This window comes from Hylobates moloch, unplaced genomic scaffold (assembly GCF_009828535.3).
Source record: "Hylobates moloch isolate HMO894 unplaced genomic scaffold, HMol_V3 SCAFFOLD_14, whole genome shotgun sequence".
NCBI classification, from domain to species: Eukaryota; Metazoa; Chordata; class Mammalia; order Primates; family Hylobatidae; genus Hylobates; species Hylobates moloch.
In genome coordinates this window covers 83,669,874-83,683,787 of record NW_026652289.1, presented here as the reverse complement: position 1 = coordinate 83,683,787, position 13,914 = coordinate 83,669,874, and the positions used below count along the sequence as shown (strand labels likewise).

At 40.4% G+C, this 13,914-nt stretch overlaps 1 protein-coding gene across 1 annotated transcript in view; it reads right to left on the bottom strand.

Moving 5' to 3' along the window:
- OTUD7A (OTU deubiquitinase 7A) overlaps positions 1–13,914 on the bottom strand; it is a 392,070-nt gene that overhangs the window by 158,031 nt on the left and 220,125 nt on the right. The window lies entirely within an intron of this gene.

Below are 13,914 nucleotides of genomic sequence, written 5' to 3'. Positions count from 1 at the left end.
AAGTTGCATTTCCCTAAGGATTAATTATGTTGAGCATCTTTTCACCTGCTTATTTGCTATCGATGTATCTTCTTTGATGAAGTCTGTTCAAATCTTTTGCTTATTTTTAATTGGATAGTTTTTACAAAAATAATTGAGTCGTGAGAGCTCTTCACATATTTTAGAAACGAGTATTTTACCAGATGTATGATTTGCAGTACTTTCTTCTAACTTGTAGTTTATCTTTTCATTCTCTTAACACTATCCTCAAAAAGCAGTTTAAGTTTTCAATGAAGTCCAATTTATTAATTTTTTTCTTTTATGGATTGTTAATGGGGTATCGTGTCTAGAAAATCTTTTCCTAACCCAAGGTTAAAAAGATTTTCTCATGAATTAATGGCATTTGAGTGACCTGGATGAGATTGGAGACTAGTACTCTAAGTGAAGTAACTCAGGAATGGAAAACCAAACATCGTTATGTTCTGACTTATAAGTGGCAGCTAAGCTATGAGGATGCAAAGGCATAAGAATGACACAATGGACTTTGAGGACACAGGGATAAAAGACTACAAATAGGGTTCAGTGTATACTGCTCGGGTGATGGGTGCATCAAAATCTCACAAATCCCCAGTAAAGAACTTACTCCTGTAACCAAACACCACCTGTTCCCCAACAACCTATGGAAATAAAAAAATAAATAAAAATAAAAGTAAAGGATTTTCTCCTGTGTTTTTTTTCTAGAAGACCTTTTTAGCTTTAGGTTTTATATTTAGGGATACCATCCATTTTAAGGTAATTTTTGCATATGAGTGAGATGTAAACCAAAGTTCATTTCTTTTGCATATGAAAATCCAATTATCCCACAATTTGTTGAAAATATTATTTTTTGCACTGAATTACTTTTGTATCCTTATTGAAGATCAGTTGTCCACATATGTGAACTGTTTCTTAACTTTCCAATTTGTTTCATTGATCTAATTCTCTACATTAAAAAAACTACTTTATTGTATATATTAAGGTATATGATATGATGTTCTGATACACTTATACATAGTGAAATGGTTATTATAGTCAAGCACATTAAATTATTCATCATTTCACGGTTACCCCTTTGTGCACATGTGTGTGTGTGTTAAAAGCAAATTTTCTAGTACACTATGCAATATTATTAATGATAGTCCTCATGTTGAACATTTGATCAATATCACAGTTTTGATTACTGTACTCTTATGAGTTTTAATATCAGGTCTTGTCAGACTTCTGATATAGTTTGGCTCTATGTCCCCACCCAAATCTCACTTTGAATTGAAATCCCCATAATCCCCACGTGTCAAGGGCAGGACTGGGTGGAGGTAATTGGATCATGGGGGCAGTTTCCCCCCATGCTGTTCTTGTGAATAATGAGTGAGTCTCACGAGATCTGATGGTTTTATAAGTGTCTGGCATCTCCCCTGCTCGCACTCACTCCGTTCTGCTGCCCTGTAAAGAAGGTGCCTGCTTCTCCTTTGTCTTCCACCATGACTGTGAGTTTCCTGAGGCCTCCCCAGTAATGTGGAACTGTGAGTCAATTAAGACTCTTTCCTTTATAAATTACCCATTCTTGGGTATTTCTTCATAGCAATGTGAGAACTAATACACCTTCTAACTTTACTCCAATTTTTCAAAGTTTGTTTTGTTTATTCTCTGTCCTTGGATTTATGTATGAATTTGAAAGTCAACTTGTTAATTTCTACATAAAAAGCTGGCTTGGATTGTTATTGAGATTGTACTGAATTTAAGTCATCTGGGGAGAACCAACATCTTAACAATATTGAGTCTTTTGACCCATGAATATGGTACATTTAACCCTTTATTTAGGTTTTTCATCTCTTTAAGCAATGTTTTGAAGTTTCAGTTATAAATTTATTCGTATTTTATATTTTCGGATGCTACTGAATAAAGTATTTTTAAAATTTATTTTAAAAAATAATGCAATTATTCATTGCAATTGTAAAAATGCAATTGACTTCTCTATATTGATTTTGTATCTTACAACACTGCTAACTTCACTTACTAGTTCCAAAAAATGCTTTTAAATTCCATTAGGTATTCTACATATGTCATCATGTCATCTGTGAATAAAGATAGTTTGCTTCTTCTTTTCCAATCTGGATGCTTTTTAATTATAATTTATTGTTTGACTGCACTGGCTAGAATGTCCAGGAAAATGTCGGATGGAAGTGGTGAAAGGGGGCATCCTTATTTCCCTCTTGATCTTTGGGGAAAAGCTTTCTTTCATCACTAGGTGTCAGGTTAGCTGTAGGCTTTTTTGTAAATACTTTATATTAAGATTGAGGAAGTTTTCTTCTATTCCCGGTTTTCTGAGTGTTTTCTAAAAATCAAGAACGAATGTGGATTTTACCAAAGGCTCTTTCCACATTTACTGAGATGATTGTATATCTTCTGTTTCTCAGTATGTTAATATAGAAAATTATGTTGATTGATTTTTGAATGTTAAACTGGTTTTGCATTCTTGGGATAAAACCCACTTGGTCATGATGTAGTATCCTTTTTATATGCTGTCAAATTCGACTAGCTAAAATTTTTTTCAGTGTTTTCACACTTTTCTTCATGAGGAATATTTGTCTGTAGTCTTTCTTGGTTTTGTATTAGGGTAATGCTGGCGCAAAGAATGAATGAGTTGGGAAGTATAACCCCTTTTCAATTTCCTGGAAGGGCTGGTATAATTTTTTCTTTAAATGTGTGGCAGAATTTACCAATGAAACTATAGATGCTTGCAGTTCTCTTTGTGAGAAAGTTTCAAACTACAACTTGGATTTCTTTAATAAATATAGAGCTATTCAAATCATTTTTTTTTCTTGCATAGGCTTTGGTATTTTGTACCTTTCAAATAATTTGTGAATTTCATTTAAGTTGCTGCATTTATTGGCATAGAATTGTTTATAATATTCCTTTATAATCCTTTTAATATCTTGAGAATCTGTACTGAGGTCATCTCTTTCATTCTTGATATTGTTAATTTGTATCTTCTTTTTCCTGTGATTATTTGGCTACGGGTTTATCAATTTTATTGATCTCAAATAACCCACTTTTGGTTTCACTGAGTTTCTCTACTATTTTTCCATTTACTATTTCATTGTTTTTTGTTCTGGTCTTTATTATTTCATTTCTTCAGTCTGGGTTTAATTTGCTCTTTTTTTTCCAGTTTTCAAGATAAAAGTTAAGGTAATTAATTTGAGGCCTTGCTTCTTTTCTAATAGAGGTGTTTAACTTATAAATTTTCTTATAGGTACTGTTTCCTTGAATCATTTTTTCCTATTTTTCATGCCTCTCCTTCAAGGATTCCAATTACACTTATTTTAGGCTGCTTACATTTTCCCACAGCTCACATATGCCTTAATTTTTAATTATTTTATTTTTTTTTTTAGAGATGATGGTCTCATTATGTAGCCCAAGCTAGCCTCAAACTCCTGGGCTCCAGCAATAATTCTGCTTTAACCTCCCAAGTAGCTGGGATTACGGGTATGCACCACTGCACCTGGCTTTCACTGATGCCTTTAATATTTCTTTACTTCTATTTTTTTCTGTGTTTCATTTTGGATATTTTCCATTGTTATGTCTTCATGTTCACTCCTCTTTCTCTTGTTTTGTATTAAGCAATGTGCTGTTAATTCCATTGAGTTACTTCTTCATCTAAGTATAGTCTTCATCTCTGGAAGTTCAACTCAGGCTTTAAAAAGTATCTTCCATATCTTTACTTAAACATCTGAACAGCATGTCAGTATGTATCTTATTCTATTCTATAGAGTACAATTATAATAACTTTTAGTACCCTTGTCCGATAATTTTAACATCTTTAGCAGTTCTGGTTTGACTTTGATTGAATAGTTTCTCCTCATTATCGGTCCTATGTTCCTGCTACTTTGCATTCCTGGTAACTTCTGATTGGGTGCCAGACAGCCAGACTTTTATAGTATTTGGTGCTGGACAAGTTTATATTTCTATAAATATTATTAGCTTTGTTGTAGAATGAAGTTACATTTCTTGGAAATACTCGAGAGAGGAGGTAAAAAGAGACCAGCTAGGCAGATAGTTAGGGCAGAGTCCTCCGCAGAACTTCCCTTCTACCAAAAAGCAGCCCAGGAAATCACTCCTCTTCTAACAGAAAGCAGCCTGGAAGATCGGGCTGCAACATAGATAAGGAAGCTGGAGCTTGCATGGGGGGATGCTTGCAGCTGCACAGACAGAAAGGGGTACCTGGGGCCAGGTATGTCCACCATGGAGGCTCCACCTCCCCCTTTGAAGCACATACACAGTAGGAAAGCAACGTGGAGTAGCTCAGGCAAAAGACCTGCCTGCATAATAAAAGGGTGGGGTGGGGGATGCCAGAGATTCATGCTCTATGCAGATGGCACACCTGGGGTTTTTCACACCCTATGTATATAAGATACCACCTCCCCACTAGCTAGCTTATAAAAACCCTTGCATTTCACTGCTGAATGGCAACGCTTTTGGGGACCCCTCTCTGCTGCAGAGAGCTGTTATCTTTCTTTTGCCTAATAAACTTCTGCTTCTGCTCTAACCTCACCCTTGGTGTGGCTGTGTCCTTGACTTCCTTGGCTGTGAGATCAAGAACTTTGGGTCAGGCAATGAGGCCATTTCACTTTGATCCTTGTGGATCTTGCTTCTTGCTTTTAAGGTTCATTAGGTATGATCAGAGTGATTTATTTACTTTTATTTTTTTAAAGTCAGGGTCTTAGTGTTGCCTAGGCTGGAGTCAGTGGTGCAATCATAGCTCACCATAACCTCGAATTCTTGGGCTCAAGTGATCTCCTCAACTCAGCCTCCTGAGTAGCCAGGACCACAGGTATATGCCACCATGCCCAGCTAATTTTTAGAAGATTTTTGTCGAGACAGAGGCCTCGCTAAGTTGTTCAGGCTGGTCTTGAACTCTTGTCCTCAAGCGATCCTCCTGGCTTGGCCTCCCAAAGTGTTGGGATTACAGGTATGAGCTACTGTGTCTAGCCCTAGATAAGTTTTTATTACAGGGCTAATTATTCCCAATTACTGAGGCACGATCCTTCTAGGTATTACATTCAGTGCTTGTCCGGCCTGGCTGGTGAGCACAGGCACTTTCCAGGGCTCTGTATCAGCCCCAGACACTGTTTCCTCTAATCCTCTTAGGTGGTTCTCTCCCCAGCTGCACATAGCTTCCTCACACACAGGTACTGATCAGCACTGGCTGAGTGGCAGAGGCAAACCCTCTGTGAATTGCTGCAGTTCTCTCTGTGTAGCTGTCTCCGCTCTCAGGCTCTGACCGGTGGACTCCAGCCTCCTGGACTCCTGGGACTCTAAGCTCTGTCTCCTTCCACTGTGGAGTCGGGCAAGCTTCCTTCTAGGTTCCTCCTCCCCATACCACGGATTAGAAACTTTCTCAAGGCAGTGAGCAGGGCAATTACAGGACTAACCTTGTTTGTTTCCAATCTCTTGGGGACTACTGTCCTTCACTATCTAATGTTCAGTGTCTTGTTTATCATATTTATCTTTTTCTTTTTCAGGCAGGAGGGCACACCCACATTCTGATACTTCACCTTGGCTGAAGTGGAGGTTTCCTGGTGCTGTCTGTTTTAAAACTTTTTATTATGGAAACAATCATACATCACTTATAATAAACCTGTTCGCATCTACCATTCAGGTTTAATCAAAATCAACTCATGGATAATATTGTTTCATCTCCTCTCCCACCCATTCGCCTGTCCCCAGAAAACCCCTGCATGATATTACTTCATCCATCCACGTCAGTATGCATCTTATTTTTCTTAGCACTATCACAATAAAAATATCATATCTAAAAGTAGTTATTCTTTAATATCATCAAATATCCAGTAAATGTTAAGTGCTCACATTTCCCAGATTGTCTTACAATTTTTCTTTTTTTGGTTTGTTGGAATCAGTATTCAAATAATGTCCATACATTATCACTGTTTGACAGATCTCTTAAGCCTTTTTTAATCTGCAGCACAGGTTGGCAAACTACTGCCCATAGGCTGGCTGGCTGCCTGTTTTATAAATAAAAGTTTTGTTAGAACACAGCTGCCTATAGATTGCTTTAGGCAGGAAGGACCTTGAAGGCAGGGCCTACTCTTCTTTCTTCCTAGATCTCCCACAGGCAGCCCAGAGGCCCCCAATGCCTGCTTGGAGATTGGAAACATGAAAGTTTGGCTTAAGTGGGAGTTCTTAATATGTAGCAGCCTCCTCTTTCCTGCCTCATCAAAGAAAATAGTTTAAATTGATTTCAGTTCGCACAGCTAATTTTTTATCTTAAAAAGTGTTTAACGACATGACTGAATCTGAGGGCTTCTGGTTGTTTTTTTGCTCCTTCCCTCTTCAGCTTGATTCAGTTACGCCCACATTACTGAGTGCCCACTCAGGACAGCTCATCCACAGGGCTGGGGCTCTCAGCCATGTGAAAGGGAATGGCATGGAATTCCTGGACCTCAGGGAGCCCTGGAGTGGTGGGCACATAAGTGAAGCAAAGTGGAAGGACACAAAGTGGTGGGGGGCACGGGGGAATGGGGAGGATTTATCCATGCACAGACACCAAGAAAGACGCTGGGATGAATATGGCTGGCTTTCCAGAGAGGAAGTGTCTTTCTTTCTCTCTTTCTCTCTCTCTCTTCCTTTCCTTTCCCTTTCTTTCCTTCTTTCTCTTTCTTGTTTTTTTTTTTTTTTTTTTTTTTTGAGACAGTCTCACTCTGTTGCCCAGGCTGGAGTACAATGGCGTGATCTCGGCTCACTGCAACCTCCGCCTCGTGGGTTCAAGCAATTCTCCTGCCTCAGCCTTTTGAGTAGCTGGGATTACAGGTATGCACCACCACACCTGGCTAATTTTTGTACTTTTAGTAGAGACAGGGTTTCACCATGTTGGTCAGGCTGGTCTCGAACTCCTGACCTTGTGATCTGCCCGCCTGGGGCTCCCAAAGTGCTGGGATTACAGGCGTGAGCCACCATGCCTGGCCAAAGTGTTTAATTTCAAGCAGCCACAATGGCACAGACTTTTGAGTAAAACCAACAAAATAGGCCAGTGACAGTACCTGGGGGTTACAAGCTTCCCCAATAGGAAGGAAATGAAAGAAATAAGATCTACTTAATTGATCAGCGTGACACAAGGAAACTCACCGCAAATGGTCTTAATGGGTCTGTTTAAGAGTATTTAAATACACTCATCTCTCTAAAGGAAGAATGTGTCTTCCTGAATGGGGCCAGGCGAGAGGAAGTATCTTAGAATTCTGATCTGGAGATGTTTATTTATTTATTTTTTTGCCATTTTTTCCCCCAATATGTCTGGTCTAACGGCAAAGCTCTCCCTAGTGGGAACAGGACACTTGGAAGGGCAGCCAACGGTTTCCTTTCAGTATTTCTAGACCCACTGACAAGACAGTCCCAGCCCCGGCCAAGGGCCATCACACCTTGTGGTCAAGTATTAACTCCTTAGGATTCATGGTCCATAGACCACCTTTTTGTTCCCATTCAAGGGTGTGGGATTTACCCATGGCAGTCCTCTAATCGCACACACTTGAAAACGTCAGAGCCGTGAATTCTACTAAATCAGTGGCATGTGCTCAAGACTGGGCAAATCCAGCTTGATAAGCATGTGATGAATTATAAAACAAGGCACAACCAAATACATACTGCGGCAGAAGTCCACAAAGTTCCACAGGACGGCAAGGAATGATCAGTGAATCCTTACCTCTTCATAGAAACTTCTTCCTCCAGACATCCACGTGGCTTGCTTTCTCACCTCCTCAAATCTTTGCTCAGATCCCATTTTTTTTCAGTGAAGCCTTCCCTGACCACCCTAATTTAAAACTGTACACACTCATACCTGCTTCCTTTTCCCCGACTTAGTTATCTCCACAGCACTAATAGCTAACACACTATATAACTTATTTCCATCTGTCTCCATGTGGGCGATTTCTGTCTGGCTACTCATCACTGCACCTCAGCAGCTATTAATAGATCACTCTACTGAGGGACTCATATGTGCTGGGTGTTGGGCAAACAGTGAACAAAACCTTGTATGGTCCTTGCTGTCTGAGAGTTCATGATCCATCTTGGAGGGAGAGCTGAATTTCAACAGGGAGGCCGTGTGTGCAGGGGGAGGAGCAGCAGGAGCAATAGATAGAGGCAGAAGTACAGAGGTGGGTGTCAAGTCAGGGAAAGGAATGGTGAAGAGATGCCTCAGGTAATGAGGGGAGGGATGGAATAGGACTAGATGCTGAAGGACTGGAGTCAGGTGGAGAAGTTTATTTTGCAGGTAATGGGGATGGGATATGAAAAATTGGAGGAAATGGAATTACCTGACTTGAATTTGTTTTGGAGAACCACTTCAGGGACATGCAAGGGGCTGATATGAAGATGAGATGGAGCAGAGACCCCTCTTAGGGGCCTGCCGGGCACCTGCCCCAAGCATGGAAATAAAAGGAAATCTTGAGTTCCTTCAAAGGCATTTCCAGGCACCTAGCCAGCCCTGGGAAGTAAATGAGCAACTGAAGCAAGAAGGGAAGAATAACTTAAAACAATAGCCAGGGAAGTTTAAGGTCACAGAATAGACCAAAGTTCCCATAGAGACTAAAGATAACATTTTAACACAAGTCCTTGAGTTGGTTTCCAGAAACCAGGACACCAACAAATGAAAAGTGCTATCTGCTGGGATGCAGACCTCAGACAGGGGAAACTGAGGACTGAGCTTGGACCACCACTCTTTGTTCTAAATTTCTTCCTGAGGGGCCTGGAGGAGGTCATGCCCAGAGACCAGAGCTAACATTCTTTTCTGCTGATCACAAATTTGCAGACAAAGCTTCGTCTCCTTAACCCGTTATAAATCAGAAAATCTTCAAATCTACCTATGACCTGTGCACTCCACCCCACATCTGGTTCAAGATGTCCTGCCTTTTTAGGTCAAACCAATGTACAGTCTCCGTGTATTGATTTATATCTTTGCCTGTAACTTCTGCCCCCTGCTTTTATTTTATTATTATTATGTTTTCAAGGTGGAGTCTCGCTCTGTCGCCAGGCTGGAGTGTAATGATGCGATCTCAGCTCACTACAACCTCCGCCTCCTGGGTTTAAGCAATTCTCCTGCCTCAGCCTTCTGAGTAGCTGGGATTACAGGTGTATGCCACCACACCCAGCTAATTTTTGTATTTGTAGGAGAGAAAGGGTTTCACCGTGTTAGCCAGGCTGGTCTCGAACTCCTGACCTCAGGTGATCCACCAGCCTAGGCCTCCCAAAGTGCTAGGATTACAGGCACGAGCCACCACGCCCAGCCTCTTCCTGCCTGTAAAAACACTTACCTATATGGCACTGGGGGATTCAGGGCTTAAACATGAGCTGCCCAATTCTCCTGGCTTCCTGCCCTGCAATAAATGTCTCACTTTCTCTTACTGCAATCTTGACGTCAGTTTTTGGCTTTGCTGCGCCAGAGAGCCAGACCCAACTTTGATCTGGTAACACAGGAAGCAGATGAACAGGCAAAGCCACCCTCTTGCGTGTGGAGGCGGGTCAGTGTTCACTTGCCTCAGTTTACCAAGGTTGTGATCAGCCTCTGCTCCTCCTCTTATTGGCCTCCCTCTGCTGTACTGTGATTCCCATCACTGCAGCGTTTTTAAACTTTTTATTTTGAAATAAATAAAAATACAAGAAGTTACAAATGAGGACCATGTACCTTCCACTCAGCTTCTGCCACCATAAGGATTTATTTCCCTTTAGACATCTCCCCTCTAAATTCCTACATTATTGACATCCTCCCAATACAGATCTTTCTGAGGACTTACAACAAAAATATTTCATTCTTTGAAACACTGGCTTTAGAGAAATCTTCACCCAAATAACTTTGACACCTTAAATAATCCACCATACACAATGGAACCACAGTCCTCTTACCTGTGAAAGCCAAGGGCAGGACCCAGCAGTGGATGAAGTGAGTGAACACTCATCACTGGCACCCTCTGTCCCACTGGGTGCAGCCGGGACCCCTGGACAGCATGCAGGCAGCAGCGACTGGGCTCAGGAAGGTGGATCACAGTTGGAAGTGCCGATGCAGAAAGGAGACCACAATCAGAAGTGCCACAGAGCTGGAGGAGGTCAGCGAGACACTTCCCTACCTCTAGTCTCCCCAGTGTGGAGTCAATGCAGCTCCTAACCCAGAGTGGGCACTAATTCCAGGAAAAGCCCAGCAACTCGGGTACAGAAGCAGGAAAGGGGTCTCTACCATTCTGAGAAAGTCTGGAAATCTCTAATTTATCCTTTTTTTTCTTTTTCTTCTAAAATTTTTTCTTCTCTGTGCCCCAGACCTCAAGAAATGTTGTGGCCTTAGTGAGAAATGGCAGATAATTAAAGTCATCAGGCCAGGCAAACTTCCTTTCCAACCAGAGAGTCTGAGGTCCCCAGAGGGTGGGGAAAACCTTCATGCTTTTTCTCTCTGGCTTCTCGCTGCTTAGCTCTGACGTGGTTCAGTCAAGTGCACCAAAGAGTAGGGTAAATCAAGCCTCAACCACCCAAGCTGGCTGGAGGGCTGAAAAGGTAGAGCCCAGGGACCCAGACACTACTGGGCAGGTTACAATGAGGAAGGGCTTCGGGAGAGCAACCCCTGAAAGTTGCTCATGAACTCTTGGACTTACCCTTGAGCTCTACACGTATGGATCTGACCCTACACGGTGACACAGACTTTTGAGTGCTGAAATATGGGATAGACTACCACCAGAGTCCCAGGCTGGCCACTAGGTGGCGCTTGTGTGAGATAGAGCCACATCTCAAAGACTTTCACAGCAACCACAATCCACACAAGTCCTGCAGGAACTTGGAATTTGTGGTCTGAACCCATTTGGGGTGATTATCTTCTAAAATAAAGTTAATAATATTCGCTGTAAGATTTTAACAATAACCAGAATCTCAAAACATAGTATTTAAAATGTCTAGGATACAATTCAGCATACTGAAAGCATACTCGGCATACAAAAAGCCAACAGCTACTCTGAGATGAAACAGATACTGGAATTATTTGACAAAGATTTTCAAGCAGTTGTTAAAAATATTGTACAAGTAAAGGAGGGTACTGTTAAAAAATACAGAAAGTTTTGCAAAGAAATAGAAGATATGAAGAAGAACTAAGTGGAAATATTAGAAATGAAAAAAATCAACTACGAAAATAGAAAACACACTGGATGGGCTCACTAATGGAATGAAGATGATGGAGGAAGTAGTCAGTCAGTTTATAAATAAATTAATAGAAATGACTGAATCTGAACAACAGACAAAGTTTGAACAACTTGAACAGAACCATAGAGACCTTAGGTAATAACGAAAGGGCCGAGCTTCCTATCATCTGAGTCCCAGAAGGAAAGAAAAAAATGGCAGAACATAGAAACATGGAAAGAAATAGCTGAAAGTCTGGCTTACCACTAGAAGGCAATCAGTTTAATCTAGAATAGCAACAGTTTAAAGCAAAAAACCCACTTGATCTTCGTTATAAAAATTCAATATCTATTTATTATAAAACTCTCAGCAAACTTGGAATAGAAAGAAATTTTCTTCACCTGATAAAGACCATCTACTAAAACCTATAACCAGCATCCTACTTAATGGTGAAATACTGCTTTTGCTCAGAGATAAGAACAACACAAGGATCTTCTTTTTTAACACCGCTATTTAACCTTTTGAATAGTCCTCGTCAGTGAAATAAGACAAGAAAACCAGAAAGGCCTAGAGACTGGAAAAGAAGAAATAAAACTGTCCTTCCTCAGAGACAACATGATCACCTATGTAGACAATCCCAAGGAACACACAAACACACACACACGCACGCGCACACACACACACACACACAGCCCTCCTAGAACTGAGTTCAGCTTTAGCAAGATTGCAGGATACAAGAACACACAAAAATCAATTATATTTCTGTGTATTACCAATGAACAAGTAGAAACTGAAATAAAAAATACCATGTACAACAGCTTACAACCCCACCCCCCAATACACATATAGCAAAACATGTATAGGATCTATATGCCAAAAACCATAAAATGTTGATGAAAGAACCGAACGGAGGCCCAAGCAAATGGAAATTATGGCACTCCTTCATGGACTGAAAGACATAACATAGGATTGAGTTGTAGATTTACTAAAATTGTAGTCAAAATCTCAGCAAAACAGTTTAGATAGAGGTAAGCAGATCCTAAAGTTCACATGGAAAGGCAAAAAAAAAAAAATAGCTGAAACACTTTAGAAAAAGAAGAATAAATTTAGAAAAATCACACTACCTGATTTTAAGACTCATTACAAGGCTATAGAAATCAATATGGCACAGTGTTGATAAAAGAACAGACATAATGATCAATGGAACAGAACCACTGTCCAGAACTATATTCCTTACAAATACCCTCAGTTGGCTTTTTGTCAAATTGCAAAAGCAATTCAATTTCCATGAAAGAAGGAATATATTTTCAATAAATGATGTTGAAACAACTGGATATCCATATGCATAAAACTGAATCTGGACCTGAATCTCACATATTATACAAAAATCATCTCAAATGGATCGTAGATCTAAATGTAAAACATGAAAGTATAAAACTTTTAAAAGACCAACTACAAGAAAATCTTCATGACCTGGAGTTATGCAAAATTTCTCAGACACGTCACTCAAAGCATGATCCATACCAGAAAAAAGTCAGTTGGACTGCATCAGAATTTAAAACTGTGCTCTGTAAAAGGCCCTGTTAAGAGACTGAAAAGTCAAGCACAGATTGGGAGAAGATATTCACAAATCACATATCTGAACAAAGGATTTATACCCAAAATATGTAAAGAACTCTTAAAACTCAAGTAAACAACTCAATTTAGACATAGGCAAAAAGCCCAAACAGACATTTCACGAAAGAGAATAAAAAGATGGAAAATAAATAGCATGAAAATTTTCAACGTCATTAGTTATTAGGAAAATGAAAATTAAAACCATGAAGAAATACCATCACACAGCTATCAAATGGTTAACATGAAAAAACAAAAAAGGAAGAAATACCAAGTGTTGACAAGGATGTGGGGCAGCTGGAGCTCTCAGACACTGCTGGTAGGAATGCAAAATGGTGCAGCACTCTGGAAAACAGGTTGGCAGTTTCTTACAAGGTTAACAACATGTATTTAGCCTAGAAAAATTAAAACTAGGCCAGGCACGGTGGCTCACACCTATAATCCCAGCACTTTGGGAGGCTGAGGCGGGCAGATCACGAGGTCAGGAGTTCAAGACCAGCCTGGCCAATATGGTGAAATCCCGTCTCTACTAAAAATACAAAAATTAGCTGGGCATGGTGGTGCGTGGCTGTAATCCCAGCTACTCAGGAGACTGAGGCAGGAAAATTGCTTGAACTGGGACCCAGGAGGCAGAGGCTGCAATGAGCTGCGATGGCGCCACTGCACTCCAGCCTGGGCTAGAGTGAGACTCTGTCTCACTAGAAAAAAAACAAACAAACAAACAAACACACAAAGAAAAATTAAAACTATATTCACAAAATCCTGTTCTTAAATGTTTCTAGAAGCTCTAGTCGTAACTGCCAAAAATGGAAAACAACTGAAATGCCCCTGGACAGATGAGTGGATAAATTGTGGTGTACCTGCAGAATGGAATACTACTCAGCAACAAAAAGGAACCGGCTACTGACACATGACTTGATGAATCTCAAAATGATCTCCCTGCATGAAAAGGAGCCAGTTTCAAAAGATTAGGCTCTGTAGGACATTTATCCGACATTCTTGCAAAGAGACAAAACTAGTGATAGAAAACAGAGCACTGATTGCCAGTGGTTGGGGTAGGGGAGGGTTTGATTATAAAACACATCAGGACAGAGAATCTGGAGGGGATGAAGTGCTTCTGTGTCC